Source organism: Neomonachus schauinslandi, chromosome 4 (genome assembly GCF_002201575.2).
Source record: "Neomonachus schauinslandi chromosome 4, ASM220157v2, whole genome shotgun sequence".
NCBI lineage: Eukaryota > Metazoa > Chordata > Mammalia > Carnivora > Phocidae > Neomonachus > Neomonachus schauinslandi.
Genome location: NC_058406.1, coordinates 127,034,052 through 127,055,049, shown reverse-complemented (window position 1 = coordinate 127,055,049; position 20,998 = coordinate 127,034,052).

The window sequence follows — 20,998 nt, the reverse complement described above, 5'->3', positions numbered from 1 at the left end:
GGCTGGTGTCAGAAGTGAGGGCGATCTTGCTGGAGAGTGCCCTTAACCTGTGAAGACTGAGCTAATCCTGAGTAGTTAGCATCACAATTGTATTACACTCTCAAAACAGAGATCACTAGGACACTAGGAGGGAAGCGAGGGAGCTGGAGGCACAGGCAACTTTTAGGAATTTTAGAATTCAGAGACTTCACCTTACACCATATTAAATATATTAAAATATTCTCACATCCCCAGATTAAATATCATTTTTCTTTGAGAAATCGAAAGGCTTTTCATAATTTTGTTTTTGAAACAATTATCTGATTTTTGAAAAATTATCTATACTCATTTATTATTAATAATACCTTCTCAGCAATCATTGTGATACTTGGGAAATCTTGAGAAGTGAGAAAAATCCAACCTACAAATTATTTTCACATGTAATAAAGTTGTTATGGATTCTAAACTTAGCATTTAATGAAGTTGGCATGATGCCTCGAGTGCATAATGTACAGATGCATCCCAGCGATTCTGCAGGATGGGGACAGGGAGTCAACACTAAGTACATGTCTTAGTCAGCTCAGGCTGCATAACGAAGTACCACAGACTGACTGACTCAGACAAAAGAAATTTATTTGCTCACAGTTCTGGAGGCTGGAAAACCAAGATCAAGGTTTCACAGATTCTGTTCCTGATGAGAGTCTACTTCCTGTAGAAGAAGGTGCCTTCTCACTGTATCCTTTGGCGGAGTGAGAGAGAGAGAGAGTTCTGATCTCTCTTCCTCTTTTTATAAGGACATTAATCTATTGGGTTAGGGCCCCACCTTTATGGCTTTAATTACTTCCTAAACACCCTATCTCCACATGTGATTATGTTGAAGGTTAAGGCTTCAGCATATGAATTTTGGTGAGATGCAATTCAGTCCTCATAGTACAGGGTGATTTTTTTTGTTATTAATTTATATTTTGTTCTTTCTCATTTCACACTCTAAGCAAACAGCTAGGCCTTTGGGCACCTTCTCTGGGGCATTTGTGTTGTGGCGCAGATAACAGAAACTGCTGAGAGCTCACCGTCTTTCCTGGCTTGTGTTTTACAGTCTTTGCGTACAAGAACTAGTTAAGATGATAGGGCCAGGAGAGAAGGGGGAAAGCAAGTGGCTTCAAAGGGTTAAGAGATAGAGGGCCCTCCCATTTCTCCAGGCACCAACCATACAAGCCTTCCAGATTCTTGGCACAACAAGGAAAGACAAGGGTGCCCCCAGAATAACCGAGTTTTAACATCCTACAACTAGCAGGGCAGAACAAGCAACTTAGAAAATAGAGCTATTTTTCTGGAGATAAAGGTATTACCATTTTGTTCCCAATGTGATTATTATTCAGGCCCTGGATGGCCTTCACCCTAGCTGTGTGACTGGTAAGGCAGGGATTATGCTCACTTCAACTTAAGAACCAAGTTTTCGGACCCCTGGGTGGCTCAGTCGGTTAAGCGTCTGCCTTCTGCTCAGGTCATGATCCCAGGGTCCTGGGATCGAGTCACACATCAGGCTCCTTGCTCAGCGAGGAGTCTGCTTCTCTCTCTGCCTGCCGCTCCCCGGGCTTGCACTCTCTCTCACTCTCTCTCTCTCTAACAAATAAATAAATCAAATCTTTAAAAAAAAAAAAAAGAACCAAGTATTCAATTCATTCATTAAAATATATATATTTATAAAGCACCTACTATGTGCAGAGAACTATGTGCTTGTGCTAGGGAAAATTTAATGGGCATAATGCCAGCCTGTATGGCATCTGCCAAGAAACACAGCCATTAAATAAAAAATTACAATAAAATGTGAAACATTAAGTGATGATTCAGGTTGTCAGTGTCATGAGTGCACAAGGAGAGCTTGAAGAGCAGTCATAGGAAGTGGTCAAAATCAAAGAATGGACAAGACGTAGCCAAGCAACAAGGAAGAAGGAAGACCAGTCCAGAAATGAGGAAACAATTCTCCTTACCAAATCTTGAAGAACTAGCCACCGAAGCCCTGGAGGGTCATCAATTTCAACCAGACACTCAGCCTAAGAATCCTCTCCATAGGATACTGACACATTGTGGTCCAAACTTTGCTGAAAAAATACGGCCCCTGCCTGACTCACCAGTAGGATATTCACCACTTCATATTTGAGGACTTAAACTAGACGAGCTGATGGTGGTTGGCAGATGCAGCAACAACGGATGACAAATAAGTGACAGCTGATAGCCTGACATGACAGCTGTCATGCAAAGAGTTGTACTGGCACAAAGAATGGTAAGTCCTAATAATGATACCAAGGATGTAGAAATACCCCTTAGAAAATGTTCTCTTAAAAATAATTAAAACAAGGGCACCTGGATGGCTCAGTTGGTTAAGCCATCGACTCTTGATTTCAGCGCAGGTTGTGATCTCAGGGTCATGAGATGGAGCCCTGCGACATGCTCAGCATGGAGTCTGCCTAGACATTCTCTCTCCCTGGCCCCTCCCCCCACTCTCACCCTCTCTCGGAAATGAGAGAAATTTAAAATTTATTTTAAAGTTTATTTTTAAAAAATAATTTAAAATTTTTCATTTAAAATAAATTTAAGATTTAAAAAAATAATTAAGACATAAAAGTTTGGATGCCACAATTGCCAGAAAATTCACATATTTAGGGGCACCTGGGTGGCTCTGTGAGTTAAATGTCTGCCTTTGGCTCAGGTCATGATCCCCAGGTCCTGGGATCAAGCCCTGCATGGGGCTCTCTGCTCAGTGGGGAGCCTGCTTCTCCCTCTCCCTCTGCCACACCCCCTGCTTGTGTTCTCCTGCACACACACTCTCTCTCTCTCTTTCTCAAGTAAATAAATAAATTCTTTAAAAGAAAAAAAGAGAAAATCCCATATTTAAAATCTCTCACTCCTAATAATGCTAGATTATAATATAGCCATATTACACATAACTATTAAAAAATACGGAAAGGGAGAAAGGAGAATTTGGAAAATAGCTTTCATCACAATAAGTGAACTTACAAAAGCCAGTGGATATGTGGCCCTCTTGGTTCCCAGCCTCACATCTCCCAGTCAAATCGCAAAGATTCCAAAGGGAGAGAAGGCCCTGCAGCTCTCCCCGTCTCAATTCAGTCCGTGGCTCATTGGTTGAAATGTAGCCTATGTGGTTCTGGTCTGACTTTTCTAATGAGTTCACCCTGAAGAGAGAAAATCATTTCAATATACATTTAGTAAGCTATGTCATCAGTATGGCTGGTTTTGTTACACGGTTTGAATTTTGCCGATCTGTCATTCCTGCTCCTATCACACTATAAAAAAATAAAAACATTTTTAAGTGGACATAAATTACTAGCTTTACTCACTATGAGTGGAGCTGAGTTTATACTTTTTTCACTTAGCTAATTCTTATTTTAGAAGCTTAACTTTATGAGTTTATCTTACGCATTTTCACCACTTAACTCTTCTTATTGGAAGTTAAACTCTGGCTCGCCAAAAGGAATATGGTCATGAACTGGTACTCAACGCCAAAAGTAAGCAGCATTATGAAAATGTATTCCTAAGTCCTAGCTTTCCATGTTTTTAAACTTGAACTCTGGCTCTTAAAATATGTGAGATGTAGTAGTACCTCACCCTCTGACATATGGGGAAGCACAAATCCCTGATTCCCAATTAATACAGAAAAGGAGGGAAAGAAAGAATGAGAGAAACAAAAACAAGAGACATCCTTCATTTCATACGCTTCTGTAGCTATCAATGTGTGCGATTTTACCAAAACGAGACTCGATCACATTAAATCACACATACGTGAAGTTCGTCCCTCAGGCTGCAGGCTATAGCCTGGCTCCTATTTATTAAACCAGTCTCTTGTGAAGACTTGGCCATTTCACAATGTAGAGGTCATAGCGCAATGACTCCAAAGGAGCCTCGATTTCCCCTTCTTGAATAAACTGTTGCCTGGTATTCATGGCCCTGCTGGGAGTATTTTGAATTTCAAGTCATCCTAAAAGCATTTCTCCCACCTGCTCTTGCATATATTCAGGGCATCCTTTCATATCAAATTTCCAAACCAAGCCAACTTCATCCATAAGGCCCATGGTAGTAGAGAAGCCATTTTTTTTTTTTTTGACAGAGAGAGACATAGCAAGAGAGGGAACACAAGCAGGGGGCGTGGGAGAGGGAGAAGCAGGCTCCCCGCTGAGCAGGGAGCCCCATGCGGGGCTTGATCCCAGGACCCCGGGATCATGACCTGAGCTGAAGGCAGACGCTTAATGCCTGAGCCACCCAGGTGCCCCAAGAAGCCAATTATTGATTCGATGTTTGCCTACTCCTACTTCAATTTTACCATATTTTCCACAGCATTCTATCTGTCCTCAGCTACTGCAGCCGAATGAAAGCACAAATGCAGCAGAGTCATAGGAAAGGTCCCTATGGGTCCGGTGTGGGTCTGTCTCTATACTGTGCCCAGAGGGCTACAGGACTCTGGTGGGCGAGATCTAGGTCATGTGTCTATACCTACAGAAAGCCAAAATGCATGGAGCAAAAATGCACTGTTATCCAAAAGGAAAATCTGGATAGTATTTGCAGAAGGAGAAATAGATACTGGATCAACAATCACAAATTTTGTCTACTATAGCTCCCAAGTAAATTTATTTTATCCCAAGATATACACAAAATTACATATGATTTAACATATCTCTTGAAACTACATATTTATTTTTAAGAGGTCATATCAATAAATGAGAAAAAACATAAATAACCTAACAGAAAAATGGGCAAAGTATACAAACATGGAGTTTATGGTGAAAAAGACAAACACAGGTAAAACTGATCAACTGCACTTATAAGAAAAATCACAGTAAGAGGGGCACCTGGGTGGCTCAGTTGGTTAAGCGACTGCCTTCGGCTCAGGTCATGATCCTGGAGTCCCCGGATCGAGTCCTGCATCGGGCTCCCTGCTCAGCAGGGAGTCTGCTTCTCCCTCTCCCACTCCCCCCCCCCCTCTTGTGCTCTCTCTCTCTCACTCTGTCTCTCAAATAAATAAATAAAATCTTTAAAAAAAAAAAAAGAAAAAGAAAAATCACAGTAAGAAAGAGATAATGTTCTTCACTGATCAACAATATAAATCACAAGATGCCATTTTTTAATCTTGAAAATGCTCATGGTTGGAAAATACCTAGTACATGCAAGGGTATAGAAAACAGCCTTTAGTAGAAGTGTTACGTTGGTATAAATTGGTAGAGAAGGATCTATCAAATAACTGTCAAAACTAAAATGCATGACTCAGTGACCCTAAGCTAGGAATTTACCTTCCTGGTGTACCTGCAGAAATTCCCCCAAGACATAAGTACAGAGATCTTCACTAGAGCATAATTAAATTGCAAACAAACCAACTAAAATTGAAAATAACCCAGTGTTCATCAACAAATAACAGGACAAATGAACTATGATGCATCTACCTAATGGAACACTAGGAGAACATTAAAGAGATTTAAGAAGATCTGTATGTAGAAAAGCTTTCAGATATGGAAGCAGAGAAAAACAAGTACAGAACAGTATATTTTGTATGAAATCTTATGTGTGAACAGGAAAAAGGTCGATGCATATATGTGGAAATATACAAACTTTCCTGAAAATAATTGAACAGTTAATAGGGATTACCTTGCAAAAAGAAAAAAGAGGTTCCTCATTTTTCCAAGGTATACACTTCTCTACAAGTTGATGTTTCTAACCTTATAAATGTGTTATTTTGTTCTTTAAAATGTCAACAGGAATTAAGTGGGAAGAACACAAATCATTTTTATATTTTCTTCTTTGTACGGTTCCGATTTATAAAAAGACTAATGTGTGTTAAACATTTTAAAGTGTATTCTTAAAAGAAGAATAACTTGATGGCATATTGGTATAACTTGATGGTACATAAGATAAAAATAAGCACAACTTAGTAATTGGGAGTTTACTATATAATAGGCAACACACTAAGCATTTTATATGTATCAATGTATATTATTACATGTAACCCTTATTATGAAGATTGATATTATGAAATGAGTACTTTATAATCCCTATTTTATTTTTAAAGATTTATTATTTATTTATTTAAGAGAGAGTGCATGCAAGCGGGGCCAGGGAGAGGGCCAACGGGAGAGGGAGAGAATCTCAAGCCAACTCCCTGCTGGGTGCAGAGCCCAACGCAGGGCTCCATCCAATCCTGAGATCATGACTTGAGCCAAAATCAAGAGTCAGAGGCTTAACCGACTGAGCCACCCAGGCCCCCCTTATCCCTGGTTTATAATGAGAAGAATAAAGCCAAGAGAAGCTAAGTAAATTGCCTAGGGCTCCTCACTGATAGAGACAGATTTAAACACAGCCACTCTGATTGTGATCAGTGTACTACCAAGGAATAATTTACACTACAAATGTAAATATTGCCATAGAAACTGTCTTTCCGTGGGGCTAGATTGTGGAAGAATATGCATTGCCCTGTATGTTACTAAGTCTTTAAATTAACTTGTAACATCCCTTCTAAGTTCCTGCCTAACTGAAGTTACAGAATTCAGGTGATCATAAATCCTGCCTTCCCCAGGATGGAGAAAATCAAATTAGAAGACTAAACACATAATATTCTTTTAAAAATCGGGAGACCCTCCTCAAATATAATGTATTGTTAGTATTTAACAAGCCTTCCAAAGGACTGCAGGCTGACCGAGTTACTAATTGTGCTTCTGACCGAGGGAGGGCCTTCGCACTGAAGCACCAGGCTAGTGTTAGCAGTCTTCACCTGCGGAGCTCACTGGGCTTCAGCTCCTTACTGAGTCTTGAGCCCAGACTATGAGGTAATAGTCTGATTCTCATTTTGAAACACATAAAACCCAAGGAGGTTAACTAATTTCCCTAAGGTCACACAGAAGTCACTGGTGCAGTTGGAATTGAAACAGAAGTTTCTTAATTCCCAGCCACTGCAATGCTCCCAGGGCAAAGCTCTTGTTGAATAATTACACAATGACACAAGGGCACTTTACAATTCCATGGAGAGTCCCCAGCAGCAAAATATTTCATTTTAAAATTGAAAAATCTCAGACTTACCGAAGACTGATGTTGTCTCCAGCCTCCAAGTTATGCATCTCAAAGAATCTCCCGGGAAAGTCTCCCAGATATTCTACATAGTACATCTTGGCTCTAGGAACTTATCTGAAAGGCTGGTAAAGAACAGTACTGCTTTCTGGCCTGCAAATGTGTAAGGTTTTGTGTATAAGCTTTCCCCCTGAAAGCATCCATGTGGCATGTGAACGTAAATGACCAATATACCTTTGCATAGAACTGCAGGAGGAGTCGCATGACTCTCCCTGAAATGAAATGAAATTGAGGTTAAAGCCTACAAAAGTCTGCTCAAGGTTAGCAGTTCTTCCTAACAGGTCACTAACCTCAGATCCCCAAATAATAAGACAACTTCAAAAATCCTTAAAATAAGTGTTTTGATGGAACACAATGTGAAGGAGTTTAGCACAAATCCACCGTAGAAAATCTACATCAAGCCAAGATGATGCTGGCTAAAAAACAGATATCGGCAGGGTAACCTTTGGCCAATATGCAGATGGAAGAAGGAAGGAAGGAACGGTTACACACCTGCCTGGCTACTTGGTGGGCAGACTGATCCTCTCCATCCCTAACCCCTGCTGTTCTAAAAGACCAGAGAGAACTACAAGTCTTCTTTCCCTTTGGTATAAATACATGACCCAGGCTACATCAGCTGGGAACAGGAGTTAAGGGCTCTGAGTTGCCCAAATGTAATCCAAATGTGGCCAGGCAGCCTGCCCGGCTCTCACTCAGAATGCAGTTTGCAAAGGGAAAATACCCACCTCACTCCAAAGGCACAGAAAGTTCTGTGGATTTTTCCCAAGGTTGTGGATAAACAGAGGAAGTGAATACCTCACACTTAGTTCTCTATACCCCTATTTCTTGCCCCCAGATTTCTACTTTCCACAGCAGTTGCTATAACTCTTCCCCCAGAGAAAGGCCAGTCAATCTCTCCTTCACTCCTCTGGGCTCTTTCTCAGCTTCTTTTCCTGATTTGATTCTTCCTATTTACATTCCCACCCCATTGCCTCAGAGAATTTCCCCACATACTGCGATCCAGTAACTCAGCCAGCAAAGGAGACCAGGCAGAGCCAGGGCCTGGAGTGGGGAGAGGGCCAGGATCCAAATCAGTGAGAAGAGCAGACCCTCAGAAACTGGAAGAGCTTGAAGCTGAGGCAGGACTCACCCCGCTCACCCATCAGGGTGTAAAACTACCCACAGAGCTAGTACTTATGCCTCCTGTCCCCAGCTTACAGACAAGTGATACACCTCTACCCATGTCTTCAAGGAACCAGAGGTGTGCTTCCTGGGATCAAGTCCCACGTCGGGCTCCCTGTTCAGTGGGGAGCCTGCTTCTCCCTCTACCCCTCCCCGCTCCCTCTCTCTTAGATAAATAAAATCTTTAAAAAAAATCATAAATAAATAAATAATAAATAAATTGTTGATGTGAATAAAGTGCTTAACATTTAGTGAGGGCTCAGTTAGTATGTGTTATCATCATTATTCTCCTACACCATGAACTTCCTCCACTCCTGCATCAAAGTTAAATGTAGGGGCGCCTGGGTGACTCAGTCAGTTAAGTGTCTGGCTTCAAGTCAGGTCGTGATCCCAGGGTCCTGAGATAGGGCTTCCTGATCAGTGGGGAGTCTGCTTCTCCCTCTCCCTCTGCCCCTCCTCCCAGCTCATACTCATTCTCTCTCTCTCTCAAATAAATAAATAAAATCTTTAAAAATAAAAGTCAAATGTAGTTGAAGAAAGGAAAATGTTGAAAAGCATGAGTTGGCTGCAGTGGTTCTCACGCTAATCTTATTTTCGATTTCCGATCTGTCCTGGTCTCACTGCATACGTCTAGAATGCAGCTCCTGCCACATGCAACTTGCTCTGTGAATTTGACGAGTGAACAAGTTAAACCGCATTTAATGAGTTCACTGATCATGAGTTCATCACACTGGGATGTCACAGCATTGTCATATTGTCAAAAATGTTTCTAAACACTTGTTCTCGATTGCTGTCATGGACCAGTAACAAGAGTTCTCAAGCCCACACTCTGAATAGTGGGTAGTGACCAGCCAGAGCTCGTGAACAAGGCTTCACCAGGCTGGATTGCTGTGAGTTCCAACAATCTGAGAGTGTACCTAGCTTACAGACAAGTGATACACCTCTACCCGTGTCTTCAAGGAACCAGAGGTGTGCTTCCAACCTGTGACCCTGTCTCCAACCCAAGCCTACGGCCGAACAATCCCTGAGCCCCATGATCCTTCTGGTGCCTATTCCCTCTAGCTCCTCACATTTTCTCTCCAGCCCAACCTGGCACAGAGGGGCACTAAAGAAAAACCTACTTTCACAAGAAAACCATTTAATAAACTAATTCATGCTACCATGTTAGGGACTTGATAGGGGAAGGGAAGGGGAGGGGATAAAGACAAGATTTGAACTGCAAAATAGTAAATGACAAATAATGCTTCATATAAAGAAATGTTAAGACAGTTGCAAGTTTGGGTGAGAATGAGAAGGAACTGGAACCCTCATGCACTGCTATGGGAACATAAAATGGTGTAGCCCTTTGGAAAACAGTCTGGCATTTCTTCAAAATGTTAGGCATAGAGTTCCCATAGGACTTAGAAACTCTATTTTGAGGTATCTACCCAGGAGAAATAAAAACATCTGTACACACACACATACACACATGAATGTTTAAAGCAGCATTATTCATAACAGCCACAAACTAGAAACAACCCAAAGGTCCATTCACTGGTGAATGGAAAAATAAAATGTGGTGTCATCATAAAATGGAATACTCTGCAGCAATAAAAAGAAATGAAGTGCTGATACATGCTGCAACATGAACGAAACTTGAAAACACACTAAATGACAAAAGACAGGGAGAAAAGGCCATGTATGGTATGATCCCATTTATATAAAATGTCCAGCATTGGCAAGTCTCCAGAGATTGATAGTAGATTAGGGGTTGCCTGCAGCTGGGGGTGAAGTGGGCTGAGGGAAATGAGGAGTGACTCCTAATGGGCATGGGCTTTTTGTTTTGGGAGAGACAAAAATGATCAAAAGTTAAATTGTGATAGAAAAAATTAAATTGTGATGATGATTACATAACCCTGTGAATCCAGTGGAAAACACTGAACTGTATACTTTAAATGGATAAATTATGCTTGTTAATTATATCTCAAGAAAGCTTTTCAAACAAGTAAGATTATCATTTAATTATATATATATATAATTATAAATGATAAGATGCTTCAGCTAGGCAATAGTTTGGGGAGAGTGGTGGAGATACTTCCAGAAGCATCACACCATGTAGGGATAATCCTTATGTAGAATATACATAAAAAAAATTTAAACTGCATAGACAAAAAGACTGGAATAATTTCCCTCACAATATGAAGAGCACTGCCTTTGTTTTGTGGAAGCAATTTTTTTTCTCTCAAACCAACTCTTCTTTATTTAAAATGTGTTCCTGTGTTTTGGGGTTTTCATCTTATAGTAGAAAAGCATGATCCCAAAACATATAGGAAAGTGTTCTTTATATATGACCCACAGCTATCTACATGTGTTGACCTGTGTGGACATGAAAAGCTAGTCCTTGGAAATGTTGAAGACACGTTGCCTTTAGCAGATGGGGATTGTGTCATCTTCTCTTCCCGAGGTGCTCATGACTTGTAGGCCAAAGGCGCTGGGCATTGGGAAGTCCTAAAGGGAGAAAAAAAAACCCGTGATGCTCCAGAGTCCCCTGTTCCAGAGCCAGGGCATGGCTGCCATCTCCTCTTCTCAGACAGGTTGTACTGACAGTTGGGTTTATAATTCTAGGTCTACGTAACCTGCCAAGGGAGAGACTTGGAGGGAGCGTTCACGTGGGATTCATTTTGGGGAGGCCCCGTTAAATATCCACCCTGGCAAAGAGAGTTTCTGCTGAAGGTTTGGGTTTGTTTGCTTTTTCATGGCACTCCTCTCCCTTCCAAACTTAATTTTTCCGCATCTTCTATGAATATAGTGTCCTCAAACAAATAACACATTTCAGGTACACATAACTGCTTTGCTATTTACAGAGCATTTGCAATGTAAATACAATGAGCTCAAGAGTATTCTTGTGTAAAGTGCTAACAAATATTTGTTCTGCTGGGGAGAGGCCCAGCCCTCCCAGGCTGGGATGGCGCTGGGGCCGGCCAAGAACAGCCTCAGTGAGGGCCCCAGGTCGCTAGCTCTGAGCTCCCCTCACACTTTGGCAGCCAAGGCAGCTGACCTCCTAATTCAATGAAATTAAAAAAAACACTTAGTCACCAATGGAGATTCAAACAGTTTCATTCCTTGGCTTATCTCAGAGTCTGTGTTTCTAAAACAGAACTTAGTTTAGGAATAAAATGGTACTTTCCTTCATGTGTTTGCCGGGTCAGAGCGGCCCATACCTGAAGCTGTCCTAGAGTAGCGGTGAGCACTGTTTGCTGAGCCCTCCAGACCCTCTTCTGAACTCATGATGCTGAAGGCATCTGGAGGGGGCGGTAAGGGTGCCACGAAAGCCACAGTGAAATCTCATGATGCAAAGAAATGACAGAGTTACTTTCCTGAATGACCTCAGTCTGGGCAGAGAGAAGAGAAAGGGAGGCCAAGGTGGAGGAAAGGTAAGGAAGAGAAGGGAAGAGCTTTTCCACAAGCTTTCCACTTTCCACAAAGTACCACAACCCTTCAACGGCCTCCCGTTGTTCTAAAGATAGAGCTCGTGTTTGTCCTCTAAGCTGTGGAACCAGCCACCCCCCCATTGCTACATCTGGCTCACTTTCCCCTTGCTCTCTCTAATCCAGCCACACTCACCATACCCCTTTCCAGAACCAGGTCTTCACTGTCTTCCGCCTGCACCTCGCTTTCCTTCCCCTCTCCACTAAATAATGTTTTATCATCCCTCAGCGCTCAGCCCACGAGTCAGTTCCTCAGGAAGCTTCCCTGATTTCCTGTCCAGTTCAAATCCCTGAGTAAAGGCTGTCAGGGTATCTGGCGCCTCTCCTATCTACACTTGTCATGGTTACGGCTTGTGCAGCTGTGTTGGTATTTGATTGCTTCTCTCCCTGGACAAAACAGTAAGCTTGCGAGGACGAGAGTCAGAAATATTTTAGCTCTTGTGCCCTCAACAGGACCTGGGGCTTAACAGGCATTTAATAAGTATCCAATGAATGAGTGAATGAATGAATGAACCTAGGTCTTCACTCAGGTCTGTCCCCTCCAAAGCACATTTCCTTAGAACATTTACTGGAAAGGGGAAAGCCCAGTCATACAAAAACACAGGGAAAGAGCACTCAAGGTAAAGACTATCAAGTACAAAGACTCCGTGTTCCAGGAAGAAAAAGGCAGATAGCAGGGTAAACTGAGCAAGGGAGGGGGGATCAGAGGCCATTGTGATCTCTCCCTCTCTACCTGAGTCTGATCACCTCCCAACCTACTGAAATGTATTTACAGATACACTGGTGTGACCCTGACATGGCCCCCATCTCACCTCCACCACATCCCCCAACACCCGCACCCACATACACACAGAGATATGCTCTGTGGCAATGTAATTCCCATAAATTCTAGGTTCCTGTGCTGTTTAGCTGGCCACTGCCTTAAAATAAATCTAAAAGAGAGAAAAACATCCTCATTTAACTTTGCAGAGGTGTTTTTAACTTTTATCCTCAAACATCTAGAACTTCAAAGTTTCTCTGTACATGCAGTGAAGGGGGGAAGTAGACTAAGAGAGAAAGCATCAATAAGAAAAACAATTTATTTGGCAATGGTGCAAACATATGCTGCTTGAGGCTACTACTCATGAAAATACACTAGAAAGAGATCCCAGAAAAGCCTTCAACTACCAGGCAAAATGGTAAAAATTCTGTTTTTTCAAATTTGTTAATATTCAAGGGAAAAAAGTTTTTTTTTATTTTAATGTGATGGAGACATCCCAGCCTATGCATGTTTATGGGGCATGCTAGCAGCATGCTCATCAATTCTGAGGATAGACTGTCAATACTACATATCCTTTTTCTTAATTTAAATAGCCAGTGGCAGCAAAAAACTTGAGTTTAAAGCTCATGGATTTTCCCATTTGCAGCTCTAAGAGCCCATAAACATATGTATCTTCGGAAAACTATCATGTGTTTTCAACTTCCCGAAGAATTCTTGTAAAATATAACTGAACCACATTACCCTTTGTCCTAAGCTTTTATTCCACTAATGGACAAATTGGGAGGAGGCTGAGAACAAATGTGCTATTAATTACCCAGATGGCTTTTTAATAGAACCTTGGATTATTCTTCAGCCACTAAACATTGTCCAGAAATTTCTTAATAACACTGGTGTGCAAGGCATTCCTTCCAGAAGAATAAAGATGTCATTGACTGGCAGGCTCAGTTATGTCAGGTTAGCTTAGGAGATGGTAGACAAAGGGTGGGTATTGTATAGACCAGAGAGGATGACATGCCATATCTGAGCTGCCCAGTCTCCTCAGCAATGACAGATTTTCTAATTCACTGCAGATTCTCACAAAACTGGGTGGTCAGCTTTGGAGAGAACCAACAGTGGGCCTATTGATTCTGGGTGGGAGCAACATAATTCTGAATTAACCTGAATTGATTCAGTACAACAGAGAGTCTTGGTATCGGATTAAAATTAGGATTAATACATTAAATGTTAGGTCAGAATGTTAAGTCCCAGTGCTGAAAGACCTACATGAGTAAGTCAAAGCGAATGCAGGTAGGTATTTTAGCCAGAAGATAATTTGTGCTTTTAAACTCTAGAAATATATCACTCAAAATTCACTGGCCCAGATGAAGCCTTTTATGAAACTTTCTGCTGTGTTATGATTTTTGCTGCTTAGATCATAAACAGTCATTTTGAATGTGTGCCTCTAAATTCATCGTGTGTATGTGTGTGTGTGTGTGTGTGTGTGTGGAGAGAGAGAGAGAGAAGCTTTCATCTGACACAGTAATGGCTGAGAGACAGCCTGGCTCATTATTTGTTCCTGCTTTTGTAAAATCATCTTGCCAGGGGCAAACTCTGCTGCTTTGAGCTTTCCAAGTAGACGGCAATTAACTTTCACTGTGCTCTTTAGCAGACACATGCTCCTACTAAATCATGAAGGATGCAAACTATCATTTTGAATATGTTTTCCCAACTACTAGATGAATGTATTTATATTTAGGAAAATAAGATGAGAACTAAATACCTTACAGTTTCCTGGATAAATTATTTTAATACAAAAATTTTAAACGCTCTGATTTTCAAACCATATTTAAAAATATATACAAATAGCTATGTCTAAAGAAAAGAATATGAGGGGGCCCCTGGCTGGCCCAGTCAGAAGAGCCTGTGACTTTTGGTCATGAGTTTGAGCCTCCCATTGGGAGCAGAGATTACTTAAATGAACAAATAAATTAAAACTTTTAAAAAAAATAAGAATATGAACAACTGTTGCAAAATAGTTCACAAAGGGGCTGAGGTAAAAATAAAATATTGGGAAGCAATGAAACTGAATATGACATTTTGTTGGGGACTGTATTTTCTAAAATATTTAATATCACTTGGATATTTTATTGCATATTTTGTTGTGCCTAAAAGAATGAAGTGATAAAAGATTGAAGTGGCCTTTAACAATTATCTAACACATTACAGAGTAATTTTAAAAAATGAGATGCTTGTACTTACACCTAGATAATTTACAAAATACACCTTTGGGCTTTCCTCGTTCTTTCTCTATCCTCCTTGTCATGTGATCACCCTAACGTGCAATCAATACGGGAATTTTTAATAAATTTGAAAAGACTGCTGTCAGTAGCTCTCTCTGTACTATAACCTGGTCACATTATCATTTAAGAGCATCACTTATTAGCAACCATAACAGTAGGTACATTTTGCCTTCACCTAGTCAGGATATACTTTCAGGTCTTCAGACAGACTCAATCATAAGTAACTTCTTATTTATAGTTTCAGTTTGGAGTTTAACCTCACAGGGGCTCTTTGCCAAGTCTTACTAACCAAAATACGGTTTTCATTTCCATTTTCCATTTTGATGCAAGTTTGTTTTCCCAAAGCTGCCTCGTGCCTAGATTTCTAGCTCCTGCACACTGACCCCTGGTGGCGGCAACTAGACTCTGCAAAGCCTCTTGTGCGTCAATTAAGCCCCTCGGAGCTAAAAAGTTCCCTTCCTGAACCACTCTAGATTAAAACCCATCGTCCTGTATTCCGTTCTCAGAGTTCTGCTAGGTAATGCAGTTAAATAATTCAAAATAAGCTGTGAATGGGAATTTCCATCCCTCCCCCAGTGCTGCAGTGTTTCACATCAAAGGAGTTTCTCATGCCTACCTGGACAAAAGAGAAACTTGGAAGCAAGGGACATTCACAGGCAAATAAATCATATCACAGAGGTCTTCCACTCAACGTACTCCCAAGGTTGGCCTGAACCAGTGACACTTCCTAGAATCATGTAATAAGAACAGGAGCTGTTATAATCAGGCCTCAGTTTAATCCTGATGTCTTGGTTTACTAGCCGTGTGGTCTTGGACAAGCTACTTAACCTTCCTGAGTTCTCAGTTTGCCTCTCTGGAAAACAAGGGTAGTGATATTTTCCTCCAAAGGATTGTTGTAAGGAATATGGATGCAGGGTAACTGGAATATAAGTTCTTAAATAAATGTTTGGCTATTATCTCCAAGGGAAAGATGGAGGCACTCATATTTATGAGGATATTTTTTTGTCCCAAAAGCTGTGTATTTGGGACATGAAAAGTGTAAATGATATGGGGAGAGAAAAGGACAAAAATATTTGAGGTCAGAATTGTCTCCAAGAAATCCATATAGGCAACACATCTATCGTACAAAACACTATGTCAGTTCTTTGGTTGGAGTAATTCCGTGGGCCGCTGGGTGTAGCCTTCCAAAAGAATACTAGTTAGCATCAAATCAGATTTCTAAATAAGCCCAGAGAACAGGCAATTCTGACAAATGGACAAGTGTTCAGGAGATGTTTGTTTACACAGACATCCCCCAACACTGTAACTAAGATAATAAGAATGCACACTCCTTTGCTGCAGTCATAAAAGCTAGGATGGAGTTAGGTCGTGTCTAGACGCCTTTGATCAAAAAACAGGGATTAGTGGTTACTGAATTTACTAACACAATTTTCTTTCCTTTTCTCCAATTATTTCTATTTTCAGCCTTTACTTTTAGGATTTAGTTACAGCATCTTGCACTGCTTAGTCAGCAGACATGTGCCATTTGGGGGATGCCATGATCCCCTTTTTCAAAATTAAATTTTGAAGCCAGAAGTGTCACGTTTCATTTCTCATTTAGTGTAATTCTATGAGACTTTACTCAGCATTAAAAGACAAAGTCAGTACCCACTGATCATCATATGCTTTCAGGCTTTAAGCATACTGACTCATGCCCAAGGTCTTGCCATTAATTATTTTCCCATGCACTACCTACTGCAAACCTTTATCAATTAAGTAAATCCTCATAATAAAACACAGAGAGATGCATGCTCATACCCATAATGAACATATAGTGTAGCTAGAGAGATCCAATCCATGCAAATTAGCAATGGTAAAGTATCATAGTATGAATTATACCAAAACCACCAAAACACTGTTTAATCATTAAGTATTCCTTAGGAAAATAATCTGTATCCAATGCCATGCTGACAGGTATTTTTTTCTTTACTGCATTGTTTGGTTTATCCAATGTTGTGTTCCCTACAGGTCAGGATTTAATAACAGATTATCCATCGTAGGTGGCCCTGCATTTGGTATTTCCTGCAGTATCAGAGAACCTCTTTCATTACAAGACCGGCTCAACTATAAGACGGCCTGAAAACATGGACCCAGGGGGCAAATTTACAGAGAGATTTCTGTGTATGTGCTTGTATGCCAGGGTAATGGAATATAAAGGGAGAACCTAATCCCTTTCTTGAGAAGCTCATGGTAAGTGAACATTCCAACTGTGTCTTCTCTCCTCAAACCCTTCCTTGCTTGTTGCAGCTAACTGGTCACCCCTTCACAGAGAAGGGGCTCCTAGGCAGAGGCTTACCTGCTGCTGAGAGAAAGGAAATTCTTCATTCAACCCCAGCTGCTATAGGATGTAAACTGAGATTCATGGGGAACAGAAACCAGAGAGAAGATGAGGAACGGTCTTCATAGAGATGATCCATAGCTGTGGTGAATTTTCCACACCTAGAGTACAAACTGGAAACTCAGATAAGACCCCACATCCACATCCACTCTCCTTTCTGGGTAGTTTTCCTCTCATAACTTCATATCCTTAACATTCTAAAGAAGATTATATTTAGGTTTGTTTTTGTTTTTGTTTTTTATTTACTCACGGAGTTCCCCCATGTTTGGCAAAATTCTTTGTTCTCTAGAAAAACCCAGTTGTTTTTCTCTTAGGCTAGACAATTATATATATTTTCCACTGGGAACTGGGATATCATTTGCTTCTAAAGATGGATTTATTCTCTTTTTAACACTCTGAAGCAGCTCCTTCCTCAGATGAAAATCTGGTCTGGGTGCAGGTCTCTGAGATGCAATACAATTCTTTGGGGGGAAATGATTCTCTCAGTATAAGTCTGCCTGATGTATGCATGGAAGATGGACTTGAACATTCTGCCCAAAACAAAGACTCATAGAAACATGTTAGTTTTATGAATTATTGGAAGTTAAGACAATTATGAAACATTTTTATTTATTCTTTTCAGAAAATACTCAGATGTACAAGCCTAAATTCTTAAAATTACTAATGTGCACTACTTAATAAGAATTTAAGCAGAATATAACTTCACTAAAAATATTTTTCCTATTATGAGAAAAGATAAAATCAGAAGATGGCATTCACTATAGTGACCAAATTATCAAGTTTTAAAATTAGATTTCAGTTTAAAATTCCATTTTTTCTGATCTCTGGAAATTTTCATGTTTTCATCTAGAAATGTGGTGCCCAAATCTCCAAATTCCCAGTCAAATATGTGAACAATGGAGATTTACTTGGAATTTCTTTCCCCAAGGTCTGTTAACATATGGGAAAGAAAAGAAGAAACCAGATTTTGGTAAAGAGAGAGACCTATTACCTTTCATTGTCACTTAAAAAAAATATTTTGGCAGTTGGTAATGGTGCCTAAAACGTAAATATTTGAGTTTGGTATTACTTAGTATTTAGCCAAATATTTACCTTTTTAAAAAATGGCTTCAAAAAAAAATTGTCCCAGTTTTCCCTTAATTTTTGAATCAAAATGTATTTCAAGAAAAATGAAATCCGTATGTTCCTAGTTTATCTCTCCCAATTCTTCAACATTTTATTTTGGAAGATCATCTGACAGCTAAAAAGCCTTAATTAATTTCCAGGTTTTGTCCAAAGATACAAATGTAGGGATCCGAAGGGGTACATGCACCCCGATGTTTATAGCAGCAATGTCCACAATAGCCAAACTATGGAAAGAGCCAAGATGTCCATCGACAGATGAATGGATAAAGAAGATGTGGTATATATATATATACAATGGAATATTATGCAGCCATCAAAAGGAATGAAATCTTGACGTTTGCAATGACGTGGATGGAACTGGAGGGTATTATGCTGAGTGAAATAAGTCAATCAGAGAAAGACATGTATCATATGACCTCACTGATATGAGGAATTCTTAATCTCAGGAAACAAACTGAGGGTTGTTGGAGTGGTGGGGGGTGGGAGGGATGGGGTGGTTGGGTGATAGACATTGGGGAGGGTATGTGCTAAGGTAATTGTGTAAGACTGTTGAATCACAGACCTGTACCTCTGAAACAAATAATACATTATATGTTTAAAAAAGAAGAAGAAAAGAAGATAGCAAGAAGGGAAAAACGAAGGGGGGGAATCAAAGGGGGAGACAAACCATGAGAGACTATGGACTCTGAGAAACAAACTGAGGGTTCTAGAGGGGAGGGGGGTGGGGGAATGGGTTAGCCTGGTGATGGGTATTAAAGAGGTCACATACTGAATGGAGCACTGGGTATTATATGCAAACAATGAACCATGGAACACTACATCAAAAACTAATGATGTAATGTATGGTGATTAACATAACATAATAAAAAAAAATTCCAGGTTTTATCATTTAATTATTAAATTGTGTTTGACTAACAACTGTGAAATCATGAATTTGGAAAACTGAGTATTTATTACAACCCTGAACCCTTTAGATCTTAAAGAAATACTTTAATAAATAAATGAATAAGTGAATGACAAGTAGGGAACAACTCAAAAACAACCAAATGTTACTTAAATAGGTTTTTAAACTCTATTAGTAAATAATAACTGAAAATTTTACCCATGCTGTACACCTTAAATTTATAGTGTTTTATGTCAGTTATATCTCAATAAAATTGGGGGGGGGGGTATAAAAAGAAAACTGTATCCCAGTGCCAGAGAAAGACTTTCTTTCCTCCAAGTATTAATTTGGTCAATATAAATACAATCATCGTACATTTTCTAGGCTCTTTTATAAATTCTCGTGTGCTCTATATAAACCATTTTTGAAATGTAAATCTCTCCAGACTTTGAAATAATGCACATGCTTACTAAAAGTATGGAAAAGATTAGCAAAATGAAACTTCCCATTTAAAATGGGAATATACTTGGGGCGCTTGGGTGGCTCAGTCATTAAGCGACTGCCTTCAGCTCAGGTCATGATCCCAGGGTCCTGGGATCAAGCCCCGCATCGGGCTCCCTGCTCCACGGGAAGCCTGCTTCTCCCTCTCCCGTTCCCCCGCTTGTGTTCCCTCTCTCGCTGTGTCTCTCTCTGTAAAATAAATAAATAAAATCTTTAAAAAATAAAAAAATTAAATAAATAAATAAAATGGGAATATACCAGTAAAAAGTAGGTAAGACTTACAAGCTGGCCACAGCATGTAGAACTGACAACAGCTACCAAGACTTATGTGCTGGGCATTGTGCTCTGTGTACCATATACATTATTTCATTTAATCCTCACAAAAACCCAGGAGGTAATACTTGTATCCCCATTTTACAGAGTTGCAAACTGAAGTTTGGAAAGGTTGAATAAGTGACCCCAGGTTACACAGTTGGTAAGGTCAGCCCTGGTTTAAACCTCAGGACTATGTGTGTCCAAATGTGGTACTCTTAAGCACTCCTAAATGAAACTGCAGTGGAGAAGGCCTTGATATTATTAATATAAACAAGCAGTCACTTCTCCCTAATAGGATTTTCTCAGCCCACCCTGCTCCATGGACAATTGCTCCCACCTTTGCTTGTGAGCTCTTTTTGGTTACCAAGGAGGATAAGTAAGAGATTAAAGTCAAGGCTCCCATAAAACATGATGTTATAAAGGTACCCCTAATTTGAATCTACATATTATCCAGAGAGATCATAGAAAAGCTCCTGGGGAACCACAAAAGTCAAATATAGTTGTCAACTATGATCACTTTTTAACTAGCTGCAAGGTGAAGTACTTCCAGGATTCAAGGAAGCATCTCATGTCTCTATTACCCTAGGACTAGACTGATCCCATTGTTACAGCGAGAGCTTGCTTACAACACTTTCTTGCTTTACACAGAGACTAGGCAGGATCATAAATGAAAATATAACGGCTCAATAAACACATTACCCAAGTGGAAAAGACAAAAACCCTCTTCAGTGACAAAAATCCTGATCTGAGAGCAGCAGGTGTATGGTTCCTTATCTAGGGGGGCAGTTAGAGGCTTTGGAAGAGAATATCATTTCTTTCTCAGCAAGTACATTGTTATTTCCAGTCCACAACCTGTACAGTTTTATTTCTCCAGGTTACCCTTCCAAGAAAAACAAAGTAAATATCTAATAATCATGAGCTGAAGTAGCTCATGAAACAGAAGTGTCTACTCTTTTGGCAGTTAAGCAACTTATCAAAAGCAGATTCATACTGCTAAGTCCACAGAGATGGAGAATGCTAACT